This window comes from Schistocerca gregaria, chromosome 1 (genome assembly GCF_023897955.1).
Source record: "Schistocerca gregaria isolate iqSchGreg1 chromosome 1, iqSchGreg1.2, whole genome shotgun sequence".
NCBI classification, from domain to species: domain Eukaryota; kingdom Metazoa; phylum Arthropoda; class Insecta; order Orthoptera; family Acrididae; genus Schistocerca; species Schistocerca gregaria.
Window position 1 is genome coordinate 329,146,923 of NC_064920.1, and position 24,410 is coordinate 329,171,332.

A 24,410-nucleotide genomic window follows, 5' to 3' on the forward strand; every position below is an offset into this window, starting at 1 on the left:
TCATTAAATGCTGCTCTCAGGCTTGTATAGACAAGAATAATCGTTTGTACAGCGCATGAATGAAACAAGGACTTGGTGAAAGTTCGCATATCAGTGCACACTCTGCTGCAGAGTGAAAATTTCATTCAAGGACTTGGTGGCTACAATCCCCTTTCCGTCAGATGTTTACTTCTTTTATTGGAATGGCTAAAAAAGGCGTGAAATTCTGATAAATTCCTCACAAAATGTTTTACTTACGAAATTTTTTTACAAGCGTGGAGGAAGGTTAGGTTCAGTTGATGTGCTTAGCAGTGGATAAAGAGAGCACGAGGATACGCCTGTTTCACGATAGAAAGGAGAGCATAATTTTTTTCTAACATTACACTGCAGCTGTCATTTGATAGCGATGCTAATTTGTTTTTATCAACATTCCAACTAGAATGAGATTTTCACTCTGCAGCGGAGTGGGCGCTGATATGAAACTTCCTGGCAGATTAAAACTGTGTGCCCGAACGAGACTCGAACTCGGGACCTTTGCCTTTCGGGGGCAAGTGCTCTACCATCTGAGCAACCGAAGCACGACTCACGCCCGGTACTCACAGCTTTACTTCTGCCAGTATCCGTCTCCTACCTTCCAAACTTTACAGAAGCTCTCCTGCGAACCTTGCAGAACTAGCACTCCTGAAAGAAAGGATATTGCGGAGACATGGCTTAGCCCTCTACTCACAGCTTTACACAGTTTTAATCTGCCAGGAAGTTTCATATCAGCGCACACTCCGCTGCAGAGTGAAAATCTCATTCTGGAAACATCCCCCAGGCTGTGGCTAAGCCATGTCTCCGCAATATCCTTTCTTTCAGGAGTGCTAGTTCTGCAAGGTTCGCAGGAGAGCTTCTGTAAAGTTTGGAAGGTAGGAGACGGATACTGGCAGAAGTAAAGCTGTGAGTACCGGGCGTGAGTCGTGCTTCGGTAGCTCAGATGGTAGAGCACTTGCCCGCGAAAGGCAAAGGTCCCGAGTTCGAGTCTCGGTCGGGCACACAGTTTTAATCTGCCAGGAAGTTTCATATCAGCGCACACTCCGCTGCAGAGTGAAAATCTCATTCTGGAAACATCCCCCAGGCTGTGGCTAAGCCATGTCTCCGCACTATCCTTTCTTTCAGGAGTGCTAGTTCTGCACGGTTCGCAGGAGAGCTTCTGTAAACTTTGGAAGTTAGGAGACGGATACTGGCAGAAGTAAAGATGTGAGTACCGGGCGTGAGTCGTGCTTCGGTAGCTCAGATGGTAGAGCACTTGCCCGCGAAAGGCAAAGGTCTCGTTCGGGCACACAGTTTTAATCTGCCAGGAATTTTCATATCAGCGCACACTCCGCTGCAGAGTGAAAATCTCATTCTGGAAACATCCCCCAGGCTGTGGCTAAGCCATGTCTCCGCAATATCCTTTCTTTCAGGAGTGCTAGTTCTGCAAGGTTCGCAGGAGTGCTTCTGTAAAGTTTGGAAGGTAGGAGACGGATACTGGCAGAAGTAAAGCTGTGAGTACCGGGCGTGAGTCGTGCTTCGGTAGCTCAGATGGTAGAGCACTTGCCCGCGAAAGGCAAAGGTCCCGAGTTCGAGTCTCGGTCGGGCACAGAGTTTTAATCTGCCAGGAAGTTTCATATCAGCCCACACTCCGCTGCAGAGTGAAAATCTCATTCTGGAAACATCCCCCAGGCTGTGGCTAAGCCATGTCTCCGCAATATCCTTTCTTTCAGGAGTGCTAGTTCTGCAAGGTTCGCAGGAGAGCTTCTGTAAAGTTTGGAAGGTAGGAGACGGATACTGGCAGAAGTAAAGCTGTGAGTAACGGGCGTCAGTCGTGCTTCGGTAGCTGAGATGGTAGAGCACTTGCCCGCGAAAGGCAAAGGTCCCGAGTTCGAGTCTCGGTCGGGCACACAGTTTTAATCTGCCAGGAAGTTTCAATATTCCAACTGTTTAACACTTGCTATGCCTTGAGCTCTCCGGCCTTTGAACACATCTTGAAATGTTTCTCGCATTTCTTCTGATTCGTTTTTTGCAAAACGAAAAATTACACATATTTGACTTCTAGTTGAGACATTCGTTATTTCGTCAGCTTGTACACTCCTGGAAATGGAAAAAAGAACACATTGACACCGGTGTGTCAGACCCACCATACTTGCTCCGGACACTGCGAGAGGGCTGTACAAGCAATGATCACACGCACGGCACAGCGGACACACCAGGAACCGCGATGTTGGCCGTCGAATGGCGCTAGCTGCGCAGCATTTGTGCACCGCCGACGTCAGTGTCAGCCATTTTGCCGTGGCATACGGAGCTCCATCGCAGTCTTTAACACTGGTAGCATGCCGCGACAGCGTGGACGTGAACCGTATGTGCAGTTGACGGACTTTGAGCGAGGGCGTATAGTGGGCATGCGGGAGGCCGGGTGGACGTACCGCCGAATTGCTCAACACATGGGGCGTGAGGTATCCACAGTACATCGATGTTGTCGCCAGTGGTCGGCGGAAGGTGCACGTGCCCGTCGACCTGGGACCGGACCGCAGCGACGCACGGATGCACGCCAAGACCGTAGGATCCTACGCAGTGCCGTAGGGGACCGCACCGCCACATCCCAGCAAATTAGGGGCACTCTTGCTCCTGGGGTATCGGCGAGGACCATTCGCAACCGTCTCCATGAGGCTGGGCTACGGTCCCACACACCGTTAGGCCGTCTTCCGCTCACGCCCCAACATCGTGCAGCCCGCCTCCAGTGGTGTCCCGACAGGCGTGAATGGAGGGACGAATGGAGACGTGTCGTCTTCAGCGATGAGAGTCGCTTCTGCCTTGGTGCCAATGATGGTTGTATGCGTGTTTGGCGCCGTGCAGGTGAGCGCCACAATCAGGACTGCATACGACCGAGGCACACAGGGCCAACACCCGGCATCATGGTGTGGGGAGTGATCTCCTACACTGGCCGTACACCTCTGGAGATCGTCGAGGGGACACTGAATAGTGCACGGTACATCCAAACCGTCATCGAACCCATCGTTCTACCATTCCTAGACCGGCAAAGGAACTTGCTGTTCCAACAGGACAATGCACGTCCGCATGTATCCCGTGCCACCCAACGTGCTCTAGAAGGTGTAAGTCAACTACCCTGGCCACCAAGGTCTCCGGATCTGTCCCACATTGAGCATGTTTGGGACTGGATGAAGCGTCGTCTCACGCGGTCTGCACGTCCAGCACGAACGCTGGTCCAACTGAGGCTCCAGGTGGAAATGGCATGGCAAGCCGTTCCACAGGACTACATCCAGTATCTCTACGATCGTCTCCATGGGAGAATAGCAGCCTGCATTGCTGCGAAAGGTGGATATACACTGTACTAGTGCCGAGATTGTGCATGCTCTGTTGCCTGTGTCTATGTGCCTGTGGTTCTGTCAGTGTGATCATGTGATGTATCTGACCCCAGGAATGTGTCAATAAAGTTTCCCCTTCCTGGGACAATGAATTCACGGTGTTCTTATTTCAATTTCCAGGAGTGTATATAAGAGGGCTATTTTTAGCTTCACTTTATATTTCTTTTTTAACAACATCCGTAATGCGTGATATTAATTATTCCGAGTGTCAGAGGAAGGGCTTTTAAATACTTCGTCGCCTCACTACTTTCAGAAGGAAAACGTCTGTGACAACAACCGTTACAGGAAGGCCATATTGCTATCGAGTTCCACTCCACGGAATGTCACGAAAGGAAAGATCCGGCAGCTGCAAGTCTCAGTTTGCGAAAACAGCCACCACGTAGCGCCACGTACAGAAAGAGACAGCATAGTACGTGGTAATTGGTGCGATTTTAAAACCCTCTAAACTTGGCTCAACCTCAACAGAGTTTTTTGAAGATATCCTAGGTATATTTTTAACTCGCTCTACATCATGAATTATGTGACACCTTAAAAAATTAATATCGTTAAATCAAAAAGGTAATTTCGATATTCACACTAAAATCTAACTGGGCTTTTGATATGCTATCGAAATGTGATTACTATTTAGGTATCAATGTAATCCATCTGAAAAGTACAGAATAGACAATCATTAATCGTTAGAGACAGAATAAGTGTTCTATGCGTCCTGTCAATATTAATTCTTCTGCCAAAACACGTCTTTCGACCTATTCGATTGATCCGTATAAAAAAAAGGACGTAAATTTTAGAATCTTGCTCACTCTTCGGAAAATTGCCGCAGACGCCATTTGTTAGAACAGAACAAGATCCCAGGATAACCAAAACTATTGCATAAAGCTTGAGCTGTCTATATTATACGACGAAGACTCGTTGGTAAAAAACAGAACAAAACTGAAAATGTAGTTACTGTGGATATGTTAAGCTAGTATGTAGAAAAGTAAAACGAGTAGAATTACTAAATCGGGTGTCTTCACTATATAAACGGTTCAACAAGAAACGCATGAAACTTCGTGGCAGATTAAAATTGTGTGCCAGAGCGAGACTCGAACTCGGGACCTTCGCCTTTCGCGAGCAAGTGCTCTACCATCTTTTTTTTGCTATGCATCTTTTTTTAATGTATTAAAGTAAGAAAAAATGGGGTAAAGGTAGTTTGAAGCTCACACTGAGACTACAAAGCTACTCATTTTTTAAAAAATGTATTAAAGTAAGCAAAAATGTGGTAAAGGTGGTTTGAAGCTCAGACTGAGACTTCAAAGCTTTTTCTTTTTCAGACTTACAACCTTTGCTGACATAAATTTTGTTATACTACCGCATAAATAGCGTCTACAATGTCCAAATGTTGACAAATAGTGGCTAATTAGAAATATAATTAAGTAAGGAAATGAATAAAACTGAAAATGCCCAAATGAAAAAGACATGAAGACATCGTGGATAGTACAAATGCAAAAGAAACATGCTCCTCTAGCAATGAAATGAAATTCGTGTCGGGGGCGACACCTGCTCACGACCCGACGTTCGACAAAGAAAAAGAACCATTTATCGACCCGTTCTCCAGACGTTGGTATAAGACTGGGTCGTCTTCACGAAATTAAGTAAGGGTCCGTAAGTGTGATCGATGTCTGTCTCGGCTTCTTCGTCTATGTCATCTCTCACCCGTCACACCCCATCTGGCCGGCGGGTCGGTAAATGTATAGTTAGCGAAGTTTTGCCTCTATTTCTTATGCTGTTTCAGCTTCGTGTGTCCATCCAGGAGAAAATGCCAAAAATCCACTTTGTCCTTTTCCAATTCGTTATAGACGTAGTCCACAACCATTCCCCGTAGCCATTTACTGCATTTTTTTTTACCGGAAAATAAGATACTTGGGGGAAAAAAGTGTTTCTGATGAAACTGTGTGAGGGGCGGAGCGTAACAGGAACGCCAATATGTGTCGTGCCAAGTGCCACACCGGAGCCGTCCCACAACATGCTAAACCACGTTCATCAGTGTCCACTGTTGCGTAGCCTAAACATAGTGGAGTGTCTGCCAAATGAATCGCGTGCCGCCGTTGATTCGTTACAAATTTCCTATTTACCACCACATACCACGTTCAGCGTACCGATGTCGGGAGGTAAACGTTGCGTATAACGCGCGGTATCTGTCGCCAGTTCTTGTCTGGGTACTTCTTTTCCAGGGTATTCCTGGGGCACCGGCACAGTAAAAGCTGGTATACATCTCGCGTCATCGGGGACAGCATTGAAGTGGGCGCTAGTTCATCGGCCAAAGCACCCGAGATATTTCGAAATTGACCGCGCCACTGTCGTAAAATTGTACTGACGAATAACGCCCGTGCCGTTGCATATACGTTCACCAGACCAAGTTTACCCTCTCCAGGTGGTAGCGTAAGAGTTGTGTATTGGATCTTAAACAGGTGTCCCACACTCACTTAAGTTTCGAAAGTTGCTTGTATCAGTGATGCCATGTGCGCGTTAAAGGCAGGACATGCGCTACGTGAGTGAGTCTCGGTGCTAGGTATACGTTAAGATAGGTCACCCACTGAATCATATCCAACGCTCTTAATTTCTGTAACAGCACCATATTCCGCCTCAGCTTCGACATGCGTCGGTAGTTATCCGCTGCTGTCCGCAGCACATCCGTATGGAACGTAACACCTTGACATTCTATGGTGTTAACTAACATGAGCGGGCCTTCCTCCCCCGGTTGTAATCCTCGACCGACATTCATGCAGCGTGACTTCTGTAGATTAAGCACGCTTCCCGACGCCATCCCGTATCGCTGTATCCATGCCAACGCCGTACGTACTTCGTCGCCTGTCCTTGCCATCAGCATCAAATCGTCAGCATAAGCGCGGCAATGAAAGGTCAGTTGTGGCAACGGCACTCCCTCCAGCCGTCTTCGGAGACCATATAGACAGGGTTCCAAAGCCATTGCATACAAAAATAATTAGAGGGGGCAACCTTGACGAACTAACCCTGAAATAACAATGTAGTCAGTGCCCCGCCCATTCAGCGAGACCTTTGATCGTACGCCCTGTAACAGTCGCATGGTCACTAGAACGAAGGCCTGTGGGATTCCCAGTCTGCCCGTCACTGCGTGCAGAAAGATATGATCCACTCTGTCGAACGCAAGATCGAAGTCAATAGCGACTAGAGACCGACGCACTAGGCATGCCGCTGCTAATGCGATGATATCTCGGTAGTCACCGAGCGCCGTATGTACGGTACTCTTACCGCCGAGGCATGTTTGATCTATGAGGAATCTATCAGAAATTGAAGGCCGCAGGCGAGCCACAAGGATGCGCGCGAAAATCGTATAGTCGCAGTTCAAGAGAGTGAGTGGTCTATGATCTCCTGGCCTTCTACCACCGCGTGATTTGGGTATTGGGATGATGATACCTCAGTGAATTCGACAGGTATCTCAGTCTGCGGTAACAGGAGTTCGTTGTACATCTGAATCCAAGTCCGTCCCATGAGGTATGCAAAGGCGCGGTAAAATTCAATTGGGAAGCCGTCCTGTGCTTGGGACTTGTTCGGAGGCCCACTGGCAATTGCGTCTGTCAGCTCGTCCTCTGTTATCGCTGTGATGAAAGTCTCTGCATCCAGTGGTGGTCCTCTATCTGGAATTTCGGAGATGACATCATGTAATGTCTCGTGGTTCACTTGTACCTCTCCATACTACTGGCGGAAATAGTCAGTAAACACATGCGCAATATCACGCAGTTTCAGAGATTAGTTCCCTGATCAATGTCCTTCGTCGTCGTTGGCGTTCACGTACTACGTGATGCATGGAGGAGGTTTCGGCAGCAACTGTGTCCGCCAATCTCGCCCGGACCATTATCCCTTCCATTCTTAGTCTCATCAACTGTAATAACTAGGAATTTATCCTGCGCAGGGCCGTGTGCCTTTCCGGCGATGGTTGTTGGGTCATCAGCTCCATCAGGGCTGTAAAATAAAAATCCGCCGTCATGCGGTTCCACTGCGATTTGTCCTGCCCGTATCGTATCAACGTTCTCCGAAACGTTGGTTTTGCGCATTTGATCCACCACTGGAGAACCGAGGTGTATGCTCGTTGGCGTCGAACGCAGGTCTCCCAGACTACCTCTACCGAGCGGCGACATGCAGTGTCACGTAAAAGGGCACTATTCATTTTCCTGGGACCCTTACTCCGCCATATCTTCTGGCGCGTTAGTGAAATCGTTCAGACGTACGCCATATGATAAGTAGAAGCCGCTGGCCAGATTTCGGCATCCAGTTTCGCCGTCCGTAGAGCTCGTGTCACATACACTCTGTCAAGTCTACTCGCCGAGTGTCCTGTTACATATGTATAACCCGTTCTGTCGCCATGCTGCAGTTACCAGGTATCCAGAAGCGCCATTTCGGTAATCAAAGCACGCAATTCCATACATGGCACATAATGAGGTACTTGGTCCTTTTGGTCAACGACACAATTAAAGTCGCCGCCCACTACATAGTTATCATAGCGTCCAGCGAACAGCGGTGCTATCTCTTCGGTGTAAAAGGTCGCCCTTTCTGTTCGTTTTGTGGAGGCGGAAGGCGCTTGTAAATTGATGAAACGAATGCCGTCGACAGTGATCGCTATACCATGTGCCGAAGGGAGAGACATAACTTCAATTCTATTCCTTCCCTGGTGAGGATCGCCACACAGCATCCACTCTCATCGTGCACTGAATAATGTGCTTCGTAGCCGTAGAACTCCGTCGGCGATGTGAAACGAACTTCTTGTAGGAGTAGAATATCCACGTCCGCAGCGTGTAACATATCTTTCAGCAATTGAATTTTAAGCGGTGACCGAATGCCATTGATATTTATCGTTGCAATGCGATACGCCTGGCGTGTGTCCATCAGTTGTAGGGGAGTGTCATCAAGCAATGGTATTGAAAACCGGACTGCTGTCGTCTGTCGGCACCCCCGGCGCTGCTCACCACACTAAGTTGTTCAACATTCCCCGGCCCCTCCCGGCGTCTGGCCAGGACTATCCTTAATCGTCGCGTTCGTATCTTCATTCTGTTCCTGTTGGTCCATTTCTTGCGCCTAGTCCCCCAGCATATATCCGGAACTGGCCGAAGGATGGTAGACAACGATGTCACCGTTATGATGTTGGACAATTGTCATCTCCATTTCAGCCTTCCCATCACCAGAAGGAGAATTCGAGTTATCGTCGCTGTGCAATTCCTGCACCGTCATCTCGGTATCTGTTGAAGCCACTGGTCTCAGGTCGATGCTGTCGTTGTCGTCCACTGTCCCCTCGGGACTGTGGCTATCGTCAGCAGAAGTCAGTCGACGCTTCATTCTTCTCTTCGGCGAACGCTGTTTCCGTTGCTTCCGTATCGCCTGTTTGGGTTGCGTACCCTCCGTCTTGGGCCTGGCCTATCACGCTCTCGGTTGAAGCACTGGCAGCCACCACGGTTGAGTCTGGAGCGGCCGTCAGCTGCATCTCTTGTGTGGTGTCCTGTATCTGCTGCGGTGGAACCGGTGATCGGAGTTCCAGTCCGTTGGTGTCCACGTTCTCTATAGGGCGCAGCTGCTGGTGCCCATCGGAAATCTCCCTCTCGTCTCCTCTCAGGGCTTTCACAAAGGTCAACGGTAATACAGTCATTTGTTGTGGCACCTGAACGTCATCCCGTGACGTTTGCACTAAACGTCGCTGGAGGCATTCCGAGCGGACGTGACCTTCTTTCCCGCACCCCGAGCAAGTACGAGGTTCTCCATCATAGATTATAATCTCTCGACAACCTCCTACATACTGCCAGTAAAGCTGTGAGTACCGGTCGTGAGTCGTGCTTCGGTAGCTCAGTTGGTAGAGCGCTTGCCCGCGAAAGGCAAAGGTCCCGAGTTCGAGTCTCGGTCGGGCACACAGTTTTAATCTGCCAGGAAGTTTCATATCAGCGCACACTCCGCTGCAGAGTGAAAATCTCATTCCAGTCTGAAGAATGTGTGCTTTCAATGGAAGCAGGAAGGTCGACATCAGATTAAGTAATATTTGCAGGATATATATCGAAGTTCATCTGACGAAAGAGAGCGGACGCAGTTGAAACTTCGTGTTGCAAACGGTTACTAAGAATTAATTGAAGAGACAGAATATGAAATATTGTGGAAAGTACACCATATTGACCAGACACATTAACGATACACGCAGTTTCGCCCGTCTGGATATGCAAGATTGTACGAGCTTCTGATCGTGCACATTTACCCGCAAATGCTGTATATAGGCCCAAGTATTCGTTATCATCTTACGGTAAGTAAATACGTCTTCGCACTGAAGATGTCCAAAAATGTTACATAAATTGACGTTCAACCATAAAAATTAACTAATGAGGCCTGTACTACCGGTAGACAAAACCGTTCATTTAGGTTTGCTGAGTGAGATGTAAGTGAGGAAAGAAAATTTAAGAGCTAACTGTTGCTTTCTCTTTCCTCAGTTGAGGTTTTTTTTTTGAAAAAAAAAGGTCTTTTAACCTGATGCTCAAGGTCCATGATAGAGCTCCGTCTCAGTTCTGCCCCACAGGAAAGCTTGATGTGGACGGTTGCTTTCGCTGAAAGTGAAAATGGATTGTAAACACCAAAACGAAAAAAAAAAAAAAAACGCTGGTGGTCACTGTGGCTTTTATACCAAAAGTGCCATGTGTTTGAAGTCACTATGGCTCATCTTCAGCTATAAAGGTATCAGTTTATATTATTCTTTGAAAACGTTATGTACCACTGATGTTTTTCCGGCAGTTGTTATACTGTTCTAACGTTTTCTGACAATAAGGCAATCTGAAGCATAATCAAAGTAAGATGATCCCTCAGGACTCGAAATCCATCGTGGTTTTGGAATAAATATCACAGTGACTGAATGCTGTTCCTCTTTTTTCGAAAGTACGAAGTCACAGCAACAATATAGTCAACAATGGATAAAATTATTAAGGAAATAAATTGGACGCGGAGACCGTATAGCATGGTCATCTACACTGTTCAGAACGATGGATCACATATACGAAAGGCTGAACTTATCTCCCACTGCAAAGCGTAAGTTTGAATTTGACCTGAAAGGTGCCTGCAACATCCCTCAGTAATGATGCAAAAGTGTTGCGCACTGGATCTCGCCCGCGGAGTCGGCGAAGCCTCAGAGAGCAACGTGTCGACAAATCTGAAGGAAACTCCAGAGCTCAGAAGTTCCTGTGCTGTGTAAGACGGATTAATGGTGTCATACTGGCCCCAAATTTCACCAGAATTTTTCCCACCGCCACCGTGGACATGCCACACGAGGTCGACACAACTCCTCTTACCTACATTTCATCCCTTCTCTCGACTGCTCTGCGAAGGAAGCCATAACCGTGACGCCCAGGATTGAAATCATGCGGTTTTCTTATGGGTGGCTGAGGAAAACATTTCATGCTCACCACCGCTTCTAATACACTCGCAAGAAGACATCAGTGAATACACCCCCTTTCCTTGGAGCGTTGACACTCACACATTTTTCGGACGAAATCGGCATTTCACAATTGATTTGAGCAACTGGACGACTTTCTTGACAACCGTTGACACTTCTAACACCTGCTGAGTTGTTCAGTCTTTCTTTAGGGACATGATGGGACAGCAGTCCTAACGAATGTCATCGGACTCTTTGCCTTCCTGAGAGACAATCTTCACTCAATCAAAATTAATAACATAAGTGTAGACTAGATGTGCCTTGGATTCAAAGAAATCGTATCTGCAGCAGTTGAGAGATTTATACGAAATAAAATAACAAACGACGGAACTAATCCTCTTTGGTACAAAAATCGGGTCAGAACACTGTTGCACAAACAACGAAACAAACAAGCCAAATTTAAACAGACGGAAAATCTCTAAGATTGACGGTCTTTCGCAGAAGCTCGAAATTTAGCGCGTACTTCAATGCCAGGTGCTTATAATAGTTTCCACAACGAAACTTTGTCTCGAAACCTGGCAGAAAATCCAAAGAGATTCTATTCGTATGTGAACTACGCTAGCGAAAAGACACAATCAATGCCATCTCTGCGCGATGTTAATGGAGATACCGTCGAAGACAGTGCTACCAAAGCAGAATTACTAAACACGGCCAATCGAAATGCCTTCACAAAAGAAGACGCAGTAAATATTCCAGAATTGGAATCAAGAACAGCTACCAACAAAGTACCGTAGAAGTAAATATCCTCGGAATAGTGAAGCAACTTAAATCAGTTAAGAAAAGCAAATCTTCTGGTTCAGACTGTATACCGATAACGTTTCCTTCAGTATATGCTCATGCATTAGCTCCATACTAAATAATTATATACAACCGTTCACTTGATTAAAGAGCCGTACCCAAGGGCTGGAAAGTTGCACAGGTCACACCAGTATTCAAGAAAGGTAGTAGGAGTAATCCACTAAATTAAACGCCCATACCATTAACGTCGATATGCAGCAGGATTTTGGAACATATATTGTGTTCGAACATTATGAATTACCTCGAAGAAATCGGTCTATTGAGCACAGTAAACACAGATTTAGAAAACATCGTTCGTATGAAAACAACTAGCTCTTTATTCGCACGGAGTGTTGAGTACTGTCGACGAGGGATTTCAAATTTATTCCATATTTCTGGATTTCCGGAAGGCTTTTGACACCACACATGCGGCTTGTAGTGAAATTGTATGCTTTTGGAATATCGTCTCAGTTATGTGACTGGGCTTGTGATGTCCTGTCAGAGAGGTCACAGTTCGTAGTAATTGATGGAAAGACATCAGAAGATCAAAAAAAAAATTGCAAAACAATTTAGAAAAGATATCTGAATAGTGCGAAAACTGGCGGTTGACCCTAAATAGCGAAACTTGTGAGTTCATCCACATGAGTTAAAAAGAATCCGTTACATTTCAGTTACATGATAAATCAGTCAAATCTAAATGCCGCCAATTCAGCTAAATACCTACGAATTAGAATTACTAAATGGGGAGGAACACATAGAAAATGTTGTGGGGAAGACTAAGAAAAGACTGCGTTGTATTGGCAGGACACTTAGAAATCAGATCTACTAAGGAGACTGCCTACGCTACACTCCTTTTTTAGAATTTTTAGAATAATGCTTCGCGGAGAGGGATTCCCACTAGATTGGATTGACGGAGTACATCGAAAAAGTTCAAAGAAGGGCAGGACATTTTGTGTTATCGCGAAATATGGGAGAGAGTGTCATTGAAGTGATACAGGATTTGTACTGGACATCATTTAACCAAAGACGTTTTTCGTTGCGTCGCAATGTTCTCACGAAATTCCAATCACCAACATTCTCCTCCGAATGCTAAAATACTTTTTTGACACCAACCTACATAGGGATAAATGATCACATCAAAATAAGGGAATTCAGGGCTCGTACGGAAAGATAAGGGTGTTCGTTTTTTCGCACGCTATACGAGATTGGAATAATAGAGAATTGTGACGGTGGTTCGATTAACCCTCTGGCAGGCACTTAATTGTCATTGGCATAATATCCATGTAGAAATAGATGTAGATAAAGTACTACTGTAGTGTTTGCTCTAGTGTAAAGTGTGGAACCGCTTAGGACAGTCCAAAAGCATTTGACGAAATTTGAATGTGATTCGAAGCAGCGAAGGGTGCTTTCGCTTTTTCAGTGTGATCACGGGAAGGGTCCGACATTAACATATGCATGAATGAAACTGCAAAGAGTTCCACTAACACCACCTAGCTCGTTATCACCCCCCGTTCCACCAGCCCTCTTTTGTTGATCACTTTAAAAATCTGTCTGTATAGAGACAAGCTCTGGCGGACTCTTGGAATACTGCTGCTCTAGACGCTGATAATGAGCTGGAGGAATCTGAGGGGTGTTTGGTAGTTACTCACCTGCAGTCACTTATGAATCTGTCACGGTTGGTCTAGGTACAGATGGAATTTTGAAGTGGGCAACAAAGGATGGCGGGTGGCGCGGAGGGTGGTGCCAAACAGGGTAGTTATCACCCCCCGTTCCACCAGCCCTCTTTTGTTGATCACTTTAAAAATCTGTCTGTATAGAGACAAGCTCTGGCGGACTCTTGGAATACTGCTGCTCTAGACGCTGATAATGAGCTGGAGGAATCTGAGGGGTGTTTGGTAGTTACTCGCCTGCAGTCACTTATGAATCTGTCACGGTTGGTCTAGGTACAGATGGAATTTTGAAGTGGGCAACAAAGGATGGCGGGTGGCGCGGAGGGTGGTGCCAAACAGGGTAGTTTTAGAGCAAAGTTTTACCGTTTTATTCACGCAATTGTCAATGTACCACCACTCTTGTGACAACACCACAGAGGGAGAGAAACAGAAGGGCTGAAAAAGCGTAAGCACATCTTGCTGCTTCATTTTCAATGTTTGCCGAAAAGTTTTGAATGGTCTCTAGTGGTTCCATCATCTGCACCAGAGAAAAAACCGCTGTCGACCTGCACTCCAAAGGGGTCGAGGGGTACCATTGCGTTCAGTAGTGTCGCTAGCCCACGACTTCCGTCGAGAAGGGTTGAATCACCTGTAGTGTGTCAGCAGTATCAAAGGTTGTCAAGAAAGTCGTCCTGGTACTAATCACAACTGAAAATCGTCGTTTTCGACCGCGAAATGTGTGGGAAATAACGCTTTAAGGAAAGGGTTAGTTCACTGATGCCCTTGATGCCAACGTCTGATGCCTTTTCGTGTCGATTCTGAAATGCTTTCCTTCCCCACCCATAAGAACCCCACACGATTTCAACACTGGGCGCCGTGTTTCTGACCTCCTTCGCAGAGGGGTCGAAAGAAGTGGTGAAATGTTGATGTGACTGCCCATCTTGTGACACGTCTGCGGTGGCGACGGCCAGGATTTTGGTGAGTTTGGTGCCAATGCGACGTCATCAACCCACTTTACAGCGCACACGAACTGCTGAGCTCTGGGCATTTTTTTCTCTTATGACGACACGTCGCGGTTTAAAGTGTCGTCGAGTCCGTGGTTGACATCGCAGTGTGCCACGATTTTGCGTCGTTATAGAAGAATGTTGAAGGCATCTTTGAGTCGAATTTAAAACTTATACATCCCAATGAGAGACCGTTACGGGGTTACGAAAAAGTGATCCTTTATTTGTACTGTGCGGTGAAGATCGAAATATCTTAACAAACTTTATTTCTGTTGATATGGCCGTCTGAAACTTCTAGATATGAGCTGTCTAACATTATCAAAAGATGTGACGTCGATGTACACGTGGATGATGAATATGCTCGTCACTTTCCACAGACACCATAGCCGTCAAATCAAACAGCACGTGCCAACTGCTTGTGCTGCTAACGAATCTAGTTTGAATTTTCACGTATAGAGGGCCAAATATCTCACGAAATAAGCTTGAAACGAACAACTACAAAGAACGAAACTTTTCTAGCCTTAAGGGGGAACCCAGATGGCGTTATGGTTGGCCCGCTAGATGGCGCTGCCATAGGTAAAACGGATATCAACTGCGTTTTTTTTTTTTTTAACTAGGAACCCTCATCTTTTATTACATAATCGTGTAGTACGCGAAGAAATATGAATGTTTTAGTTGGACCAGTTTTTTGACTTTGTGATAGATGGCGCTGTAATAGCCACAAAAACATGGCTCACAATTTTAGACGAAAATTTGGTAACAGGTAGGTTATTTAAATTAAAATACAGAACGTAGGTACGTTTGAACATTTTATTTCGTTTGTTCCAATGTGATACATGTACCTTCGTGAACTTATCATTTCTGAGAACGCATGCTGTTACAGCGTGATTACCTGTAAATACCACATTAATGCAATAAATGCTCAAAATGATGTCCGTTAACCTCAATGTATTTGGCAGTACGTGTAACGACATTCCTCTGAACAGTGAGTAGTTCGCCTTCTGTAATGTTCGCACATACATTGAAAATGCGCTGCCGCATGTTGTTAGGCGTTGTCAGTGGATCACGACAGCAAATATCCTTCAACTTTCCCCACAGAAAGAAAGCCGAGAACGTCAGATCCGGAGAATGTGCGGGCCATGGTATGGTGCTTCGACGACCAGTCCACCTGTAATGAAATATGCTATTCAATACCCCTTCAAGTGCACGAGAGATATGTGCCGGACATCCATCATTTTGGAAGTACATCGTCATTCTGTCATGCAGTGGAACATCTTCTGGTAACATCGGTAGAACATTAAGTAGGAAATCAGCATACGTTGCACCATTTAGATTGCCATCGATAAAATGGTGGCCAATTATCCTTCCTCCCATAATGCCGCACTATACATTAACCCGGCAAGGTAGCTGATGTTCCACTTGTCGGAGCCATCGTGGATTTTCCGTTGCCCAATAGTACATATTATGCCGGTTTACGTTACCGCTGTTGGGGAATGACCCTTCGTCTGTAAATAGAACGCGTGCAAAAAATCTGTAATCGTCCCGTAATTTCTCTTGTGCCCAGTGGCAGAACTCTACACGACGTTCAAAGATGTCGCCATGCAATTCCTGTTGCATAGAAGTATGGTACGGGTGCAATCGATGTTGATGTAGCATTGTCAACACCGACGTTTTTGAGATTGCCGATTCTCGGCAATTTGTCTGCTAGTGATGTGTGTTTATCCGCGACAGCAGCTGAAACATCTACTTAGGCATTATCATTTGTTGCACGTCGTGGTTGACGTTTCACATGTGGCTGAACACTTCCTGCTTCCTTAAATAACGTAACTATCCGGCGAACGGTCCGGACACTTGGATGATGTCATTCAGGGTACCGAGTAGCATACATAGCACACGCTCGTTTGGCATTTTGATCACAACAGCCATACATCAACACGATATCGACCTTTTCCGCAATTGGTAAACGGTTCTTTGTAACACGGATAATGCATCACCATGCAAATACCGTCCACACTGGCGGAATGTTACGTGATACCACGTACTTATACGTTTTGTGATTATTACAGCGCCATCTATCACATAACGAAAAAAGTGGTCCAACTGAAACAATCATATTTCCAGCGGGCCAACCATAGCGCGATCTGGATTCCCTCTTCAAGCTAGACGAGTTTCGTTCTTGGTTGTTTTTTCGTTTGACCCTTATTTAGTGAGATATTTGGCCCGGTCGCTATCAATGGGCCATCCTTTCGTTTGGTTAACCTATAAAATTTTATAATGCATAGATTTTCTGTACCTGTTCTTCGACACAAGATCTCCCCAAGGCAACTAGCTTCGATGTTCACTTTCCTTGTAACAGAAGGCTTCTCCCGTCGCCTTATCCTACACATTATAATCTTTGGCAGTGGACTCTAAATTATTAGTACTGTAGTTTCGCCTTTGTTACCTTTGAATTCAAAACCCTTATTTACAATTCATTTTATGACCACTAGACTCTCATTCGGGAGGACGACGGTTCTCATCCTCGTCCAGCCTTGCAGATTTACGTTTTTGTATGATTTCCCTAAATCGTTAAAGGCAAATGCTGAGATGCATGCTCTGGAAACAAAAGGATCTGTTTTCTTCGGCATCCTTTCGTAGTCCAAGCTTGCGCATCGTCTCTAATGACGGCGCTGCCACCAGGACGTTGAACTCTAATCTTACTTTTTCCTTCGTTCCATTTTATGAAATTCTGTAGCATTTATATTACATTACATTGGATAAATGAAAAAAAAACAGTTTTGTATTTGTAGGTCACTGTGAGTCACGAATTCTTTTTCCTCGTTTATGATTCACTGTTAATGTCTTAATAGGACGATACGGTTCAGCTGAAACACGTGATACCAATTTGTGGTTTGTTCAACGGCACGAGGGAAAATATGTGCGGTGGTTCCCTTAGTGTGAGTAAATTTTACGTGAAGTTTATCAGCTCAACGCTATATGACGATACTAGGTATCTATAACGCAGAAACTGACCAAAGTGGAATAAATAAACAATGTTTTAGGAAGTATATAGTTCTCGCAAAAATAATGTCGTCATTCTAACAGTGTATAGCGAAAGTGTAAGGCAATACGAAAAAACAAAATTTCCATGGCGACACTAAGCAGTTCATTGAAGCAACATTCCGTACCTATTTCAGATTCCTGTCGTATGTCCTTCTGAAGTAGCAGTTCATAAATTCACCAATTGGTGAAAGATGTTTCCCTATAATATTTAATGTTTGTAGTCACAGCTACAGAATTTAATAAGTTCAGGGCTATTCCTTTAACAGACTGAAATATGTTATTCCTAAGAAAAAATAATGCTCCTCCAGATTGGAACTACAGAACTCTCAGGGTATCTAATATTACGTGAGGTAATCTAGGCAAGAGTTGTTCATAAAGCGTCAGAAGAAAATATTTTCTTATTCAGCCTAATGCTGTTTCTCGGTGAGCGCGCGGGTGAGTTCTTGAACAGAATATACACTGAGGTGAAAAAATATCATGGGGATATGCAGAATATACACATGGCGGTATCACGTACAAAAGTTATAATAGGGCAGTGAATTGGTGGAGCTGTCATTTGTACCCAAGAGACTCATGCGAAAAGGTTTCCGCCGAGCTTGTGGCCACACAACGGAAATTGATTGACTTCGAACGCGCAACAGTAGTTGGAGCACGGAACATTACATTTCGGAAATCGTTAGGGAATTCAATATTCCGAGAGCCTCAGTGTCACGAAAGTGTCGACAGTACTAAATTCTGTCATCACCGCTCGCCAGGGACAACGTAGAGGCCAATGGCCTTCGCTTAGCGACCGAAAGCAGCGGCTTTTACTACAGTTGTCAGTGCTAAGAGACAAGCAAGACTGTGTGAAATCGTTAGGAAAATTAATATTCCGAGACCCTCAGTGTCAAAAAAAGAACCGACAGTACCAAATTCTATCACCACTTCTCGCCACGGACAACGTAGTGGCCGATCCTTCGCTTAACGACCGAAAGCTGCGGCGTTTCCTACAGTTGTTAGTGCTAACAAACAAACAAGACTGAGTTAAATGTCCACAGAAATCAGTCTAGGATGGACGACGAACGTATCCATTACGACTGCGCGTCAAAATATGGCGTTGACGAAATACGGCAGCAGACGACAGACGCGAGTGGCTTTGCGAAAAGAACAACTTCACCTCCAGCGACTCTCCTGGCCTCGTGACATCATCGGTCGGACCCTAGATGACTGAAAAACGGTCACCTGGTCGGATGAGTATCGATTATGGTAGCTAAGGCCCGATGTTAGGGTTTTGATGTGGCGCAGACCCCACAAAGCCATGGACCCGAGTTGTCAACAGGGTACTGAGCAAGCTGGTGGTTTCTCCATAATGGTGTGGGCATTGTGTATATTGACTGGATTGGGTCCTCTGGTACAATCAATCCGATCATTGACCGGAAATAGTTAAGTCGGGTTACTTGGAGTCCATTTGCATCCATGCATGGACTTTATGTTACCAAACAACAAAGGAATTTTTGTGGGTGACAATGCACAATATCACTGGGCCACGATTGTACACGATTGGTTTGAACAACTATCTGGACAATTCGGGCGGATGGTTTGGAAACCCAGATAGCCAACATGAATCCCATCGAACATTTACAGAACAGAATCGAGAAATCAATTTGTGCACTAAATCCTGCACCGGCAAGACATCCGCAATTACCGGTGACTACAGAGGCAGCATGGCTCGTATCTCTGTTGGGGACTTCCAACGATTTGTTGAGTACATGACACGTCAAGTTGCTGCACTACGCCGAGAAAAATGAGGTCTACCACGGTACCGACAGGACTCACATTACCAAAACTAACAATCGTAGTGTCCATCTAAACACACCAATAGACATGGAAACTAAATCAAAAAATGTTCAAATGTGTGTGATTTCCTAGCGACCAAACTACTGAGGTCGTAAGTCCCTAGACTTACACACAAGTTAAACTAACTTAAGCTAACTTATGGTAAGAACAAAACACACACACACACACACACACATTCCCGAGGCAGTACTCGAAACTCTGGCGGGAGTGGACGCGAAATCAGTAACATAGCGCCTCAAACAACGCGGCCACACCGCGCGGCTATAAGTCATAGCTTCTACGCTACTGCCGAATAAACTGCTACACCAGGAAGCAATGCAGATGATAAACGGGTATTCATTGGACGAATATACTATACTAGAACTAACATGTGATTACATTTTCATGCAATTTCGTTGCATGCATCCTGAGAAATCAGTATCCAGAACAACCACCTCTGGACGTAATGACGGATTTGATACGCCTAAGCATTGGATGGCGTGTACAGGTACAGCTGCTCATGCAATTTCAACACAATAACACAGTTCATCAAGAGTAGTGACTGGCGTATTGTGACGAGCCATTTGCTCGGTCACCATTGACCAGACGTTTTCAGTTGGGGAGAGATCTGGAGAATGTGCTGGCCAGTGCATCAGTCGAACATTTTCCGTATCCAGAAAGGCCTGTACAGGACCTGCAACATGCGGTCGTGCATTATCCTGCTGAAATGTAGGGTTTCGCTGTGATCGAATGAAGGGTAGAGTCACGGGTCGTAACACATTTGAAATGTAACGGCTACTGTTCAAAGTGCCGTCAATGCGAACAAGAGGTGACCGAGACGTGTAACCAATGGCACCCCATACCATCACGCCTGGTGATACGCCAGTATGGCGATGACGAATACACGCTTCCTATGTGCGTTCACCGCGATGTCGCCAAACACGGATGCGACCATCATGATGCTGTAAACAGATCCTAGATTCATCTGAAAAAATGACGTTTTGCCATTCGTGCACCCACGTTCGTCGTTGAGTACTCCATCGCAGGCGCTCCTGTCTGTGATGCACCGTCAAGGGTAACCTCAGCCATGGTCTCCGAGCTGATAGTCGATGCTGCTGCAAACGTCGTTGAACTGTTCGTGGTTGTCTTTCAAACGTCCCCAACTGTTGACTCAGCGATCGAGACGTGGCTGCACGATCCTTTACAGCCATGCTGATAAGATGCCTGTCATCTCGACTGCTAGTGATACGACGCCGTTGGGATCCAGCACGGCGTTCCGTATTACCCTTCTGAACCCACCGATTCCATACTCTGTTAACAGTCACTGGATCTCGACCAACGCGAGCAGCAATGTCGCCATACGATAAACCGCAATGGTGATAGGCTACAATCCGACCTCTATCAATGTCGGAAACGTGATGGCATGCATTTCTCCTTCTTACACGAGGCATCACAACAACGTTCCACCAGGCACCGCCGGTCAACTGCTGTTTGTGTATGAGAAATCGCTTGGAAACTTTCCTCATGTCAGCACGTTGTAGGTGTCGCCACCGGTGCCAACCTTGTGTGAATGCTCTGAAAAGCTAATCATTTGCATATCACAGCATCTTCTCCCAGTCGATTAAATTTCGCGTCTGTTGCACGTCATCTTCATGGTGTAGCAATTTTAATGGCCAGTAGTGTAAGTCAATAAACGTTCAAATGTGTGTGATTTCATAAGGGACCAAACTGCTGACGGCATCAGTCCCTAGTCTTACACACTAGTTAAACTAACTTAAGCTAAATTATGCTAAGGACAACACACACACGCCCATGCCCGAGGGAGAACTCGTACCTCCGTCGGGAGAGGCCGCGCAATCCGTGGCATGGCGCCTCAAACAACGCGGCCACTCCGCGCGGCTACAAGTCAGATCTTCTAAAAATAAAAATGATTGAAAAGAAGGTGAGCAGGCAGTGTAGCCTTTCTTAAGCCACTCTGTAACTCTAAAGTGACACTTTTTCATACTGTTAGCGGTTCCTGACTAATGAGACGTGGCGTTCTCTTCCGATACTACTACTACTTACCGGAGAAAATAGGCAGCGCCCGATCTTTTCAGGGGAAGGAATATCACATGTTTGAATGCATTTATAGCCTTTCAAGCGAAGTTTATAGGTGTAATGGACACTTAAATACTGAGGAATGGCTGCGAAAAGAAATAAAAGAGTTTTTTTCTTCTTTAGAGATGAGAAGGCGCATGAATGCGACGAATACATCGATCGGCTGCAAAGAATTTCACTCTTTGCATGAGTCAGTTACGTGGACTATTAGGAAAGTACGGAACGATCAGTCTCGTGGTAGAAAGCATAGTGAGAATCAAAAGTGTCTTATTTGCAACAGATAGCTACACCTTCCAGCTACTTCGGTGCATACTCACCGCTCCGACTTAAGACATCTATTGCAGTGTTGTACCCATTTTGCAGTATCTTCGTCACAGAAGGCAGCTCCTGTGTTTTCTGAAAATTTTCGACGCTGAGCATAAACTCGTTGTCTCACTCAAAATGTGGCCTTCGAAGTCAGGGGTACATTTGAGCAGAGAAGAAAATGAGAGGGAGCCAAGACCGCGCTGCATGGCGAGGAATCAAACACTTCCCATCGAAAATGCGGCAGGAGTATTCTCGTAACCCTTTGCAATGTGCGGCCGAGAACAGCCGTGAAGAAAAAAATGCGAAACATTTACGTTGTGTGGGGCTGCGTAAAATAAGGCGAAATATCTCGGCAGGCACCCATAGTTGGTCGGAGGCACTGATTTCCAGGCATCTTTACGCGCTCGCTGTGCTCTCAGAATCTAGAAGAGCGACGTGACGCTATATAAGGTCACACTACAGGTACTGCCCATAACACCTGTGCAAAGCTTCATCGGGTTTTCTCTGTGACTTCCATTTCGCGTCCGATCATTCATTACTTTCCGAACAACCCTCGTATTTGTTTGGAAGTGAAATTGTGAAGCACGTCTTTTCGAGCTAGATCCGTAGAAAGTGTTTGGGTTCATTTGGAACAGCGGGTGAAACATTCTCACCGTTTGGTAGCTTTATGGGACCTAATCATTAATGGGTAGCTATAGCCGGCTGTGGGATACCATAAAAGACTTCTGCATTCTTCTTCAGCGGATGCAGGCTATTATCAAGACTGGAGATCGTGGTATTACCTTGATGCCTTTTGCGGGTCAAAAATGTTTTTTCAGCTGTGCTAACTGAAAGCACTGATTTCCTATTTTGTTGTACTCTTCGCCACCAGCATATTAACCGCAGAACTAAAGGGTGAGAGTTAAACGTAAATTAGTTACAAACAACAGCATGTACACACTCCATTCAACATGTAAACGTCAGTATAGATATTCGGATTTAGGTTGTGATATGTTCGATGTACCTGCCGTCATTGGCGATGATATGGCACAGACGAATCTCAAAATTTGCATGACGTTCTGCTGTGTTGGAACATTGATGGCGTCGATGGCCTCCTGAATGGCCTTTTTCAGCTCAGCAATGGGTTTGGGCCTATTGCTGTATACCTTGTCTTTAATATATCCCCACGAAAAGGAGTCTCATGTTTTCGGATCCGAAGAATATGGCGGTCAATCGAGGCCCATGCCAGTGGTTTCTGGGTATCCGAGAGCCACAATGTGGTGCCCAAAGAGAATCTATGGGGTCGAGGGTCGTCTTGCATGAATCACATCTTGTCGATATCGGGGTCAATTTGGATAATGGAGATGAAATCATCTTCCAGATCCTTCACGTACTGTTCGGTGGTCGCCGTGCCATCAAGGATTATCGCACCGATTATTCCGTGACTGGACATTGCACACCACACAGTCACCCGTTGAGATGCGGTTTCTTAGCCCCCAAACGCGAGAAATGAAAGTAGGCTTCGGCGCTTTACCAAATCAAACGCTTGCGCATACTAATTCCCATCATGCCCCGCGGCCAACCGGGCAGTTTGAACGACCCAACGCAAACCGTTCTACATCTACATCTACATTTATACTCCGCAAGCCACACAACGGTGTGTGGCGGAGGGCACTTTCCGTGCCACTGTCGTTACCTCCCTTTCCTGTTCCAGGCGCGTATGGTTCGCGGGATAACGACTGCCGGAAAGCCTCCGTGCGCGCTCGAATCTCTCTAATTTTAATCTCCTCGGGAAGTATAAGTAGGGGGAAGCAATATATTCGATACCTCATACAGAAACGCACCCTCTCGAAACCTCGACAGCAAGCTACACTGCGATGCAGAGCGCCTGTCTTGCAGAGTCTGCCACTTGAGTTTTCTAAACATCTCCGTAACGCTGTCACGCTTACCAAATAACCCTTTGACGGAACGCGCCACTCTTCTTTGGATCTTCTCTATCTCCTCCGTCAACCCGACCAGGTAAGGGTCCCACACTGATGAGCAATACTCAAGTATAGGTCGAATGAGTGTTTTGTAAGCCAACTCCTTTGTTGATGGACTACATTTTCTAAGGAGTCTCCCAATGAATCTCAACCTGGTACCCGCCTTAAAAACAATTAATTTTATATAATCATTCCACTTCAAATTGTTCTGCACGCATACTCATAGATATTTTACAGAAGTAACTGCTATCAGTATTTGTTCCGCTATAATATAATCATACAATGAAGGATCCTTCTTTCTATGTATTCGCAATAAATTACATTTGTCTGTGTTAAGGGTCAGTTGCCAATCCCTGCACCAAGTGCCTATCCGCTGCAGATCTTCCTGCATTTCGCTGCAATTTTCTAATGCTGCAACTTCTCTGTATACTACAGCATCATCCGCGAAAAGCCGCATGGAACTTCCGACACTATCTACTAGGTCATTTATATATACTCTGAAAAGCAATGGTCCCATAACACTCCCCTGTGGCACGCCAGAGGTTACTTTAACGTCTGTAGACGTCTCTCCATTGAGAACAACATGCTGTGTTCTGTTTGCTAAAAACTCCTCAATCCAGCCACACAGCTGGTCTGATATTCTGTAGGCTCTTGCTTTGTTTATCAGGCGACAGTGCGGAACTGTATCGAACGCCTTCCGGAAGTCGAGGAAAATGGCATCTACCTTGGAGACTGTATCTAATATTTTCTGAGTCTCATGAACAAATAAAGCGAGTTGGGTCTCACACGATCGCTGTTTCCGGAATCCATGTTGATTCCTACAGAGTAGATTCTGGGTTTCCAGAAACGACATGATACGCGAGCAAAAATCATGTTCTAAAATTCTACAACAGAGCGACGTCAGAGAT

The 24,410-nt window shown here is 45.7% G+C and overlaps 1 protein-coding gene and 1 non-coding gene across 4 annotated transcripts in view; both read left to right on the forward strand.

The window, feature by feature from the left end:
* LOC126344047 (uncharacterized) overlaps positions 1-24,410 on the forward strand; it is a 524,480-nt gene that overhangs the window by 23,161 nt on the left and 476,909 nt on the right. The gene's annotated exons all lie outside the window — the stretch shown is intronic.
* On the forward strand, positions 9,219-9,293 carry Trnas-cga (transfer RNA serine (anticodon CGA)). The gene has a single exon. It is a non-coding gene; the product is annotated as a tRNA-Ser (tRNA).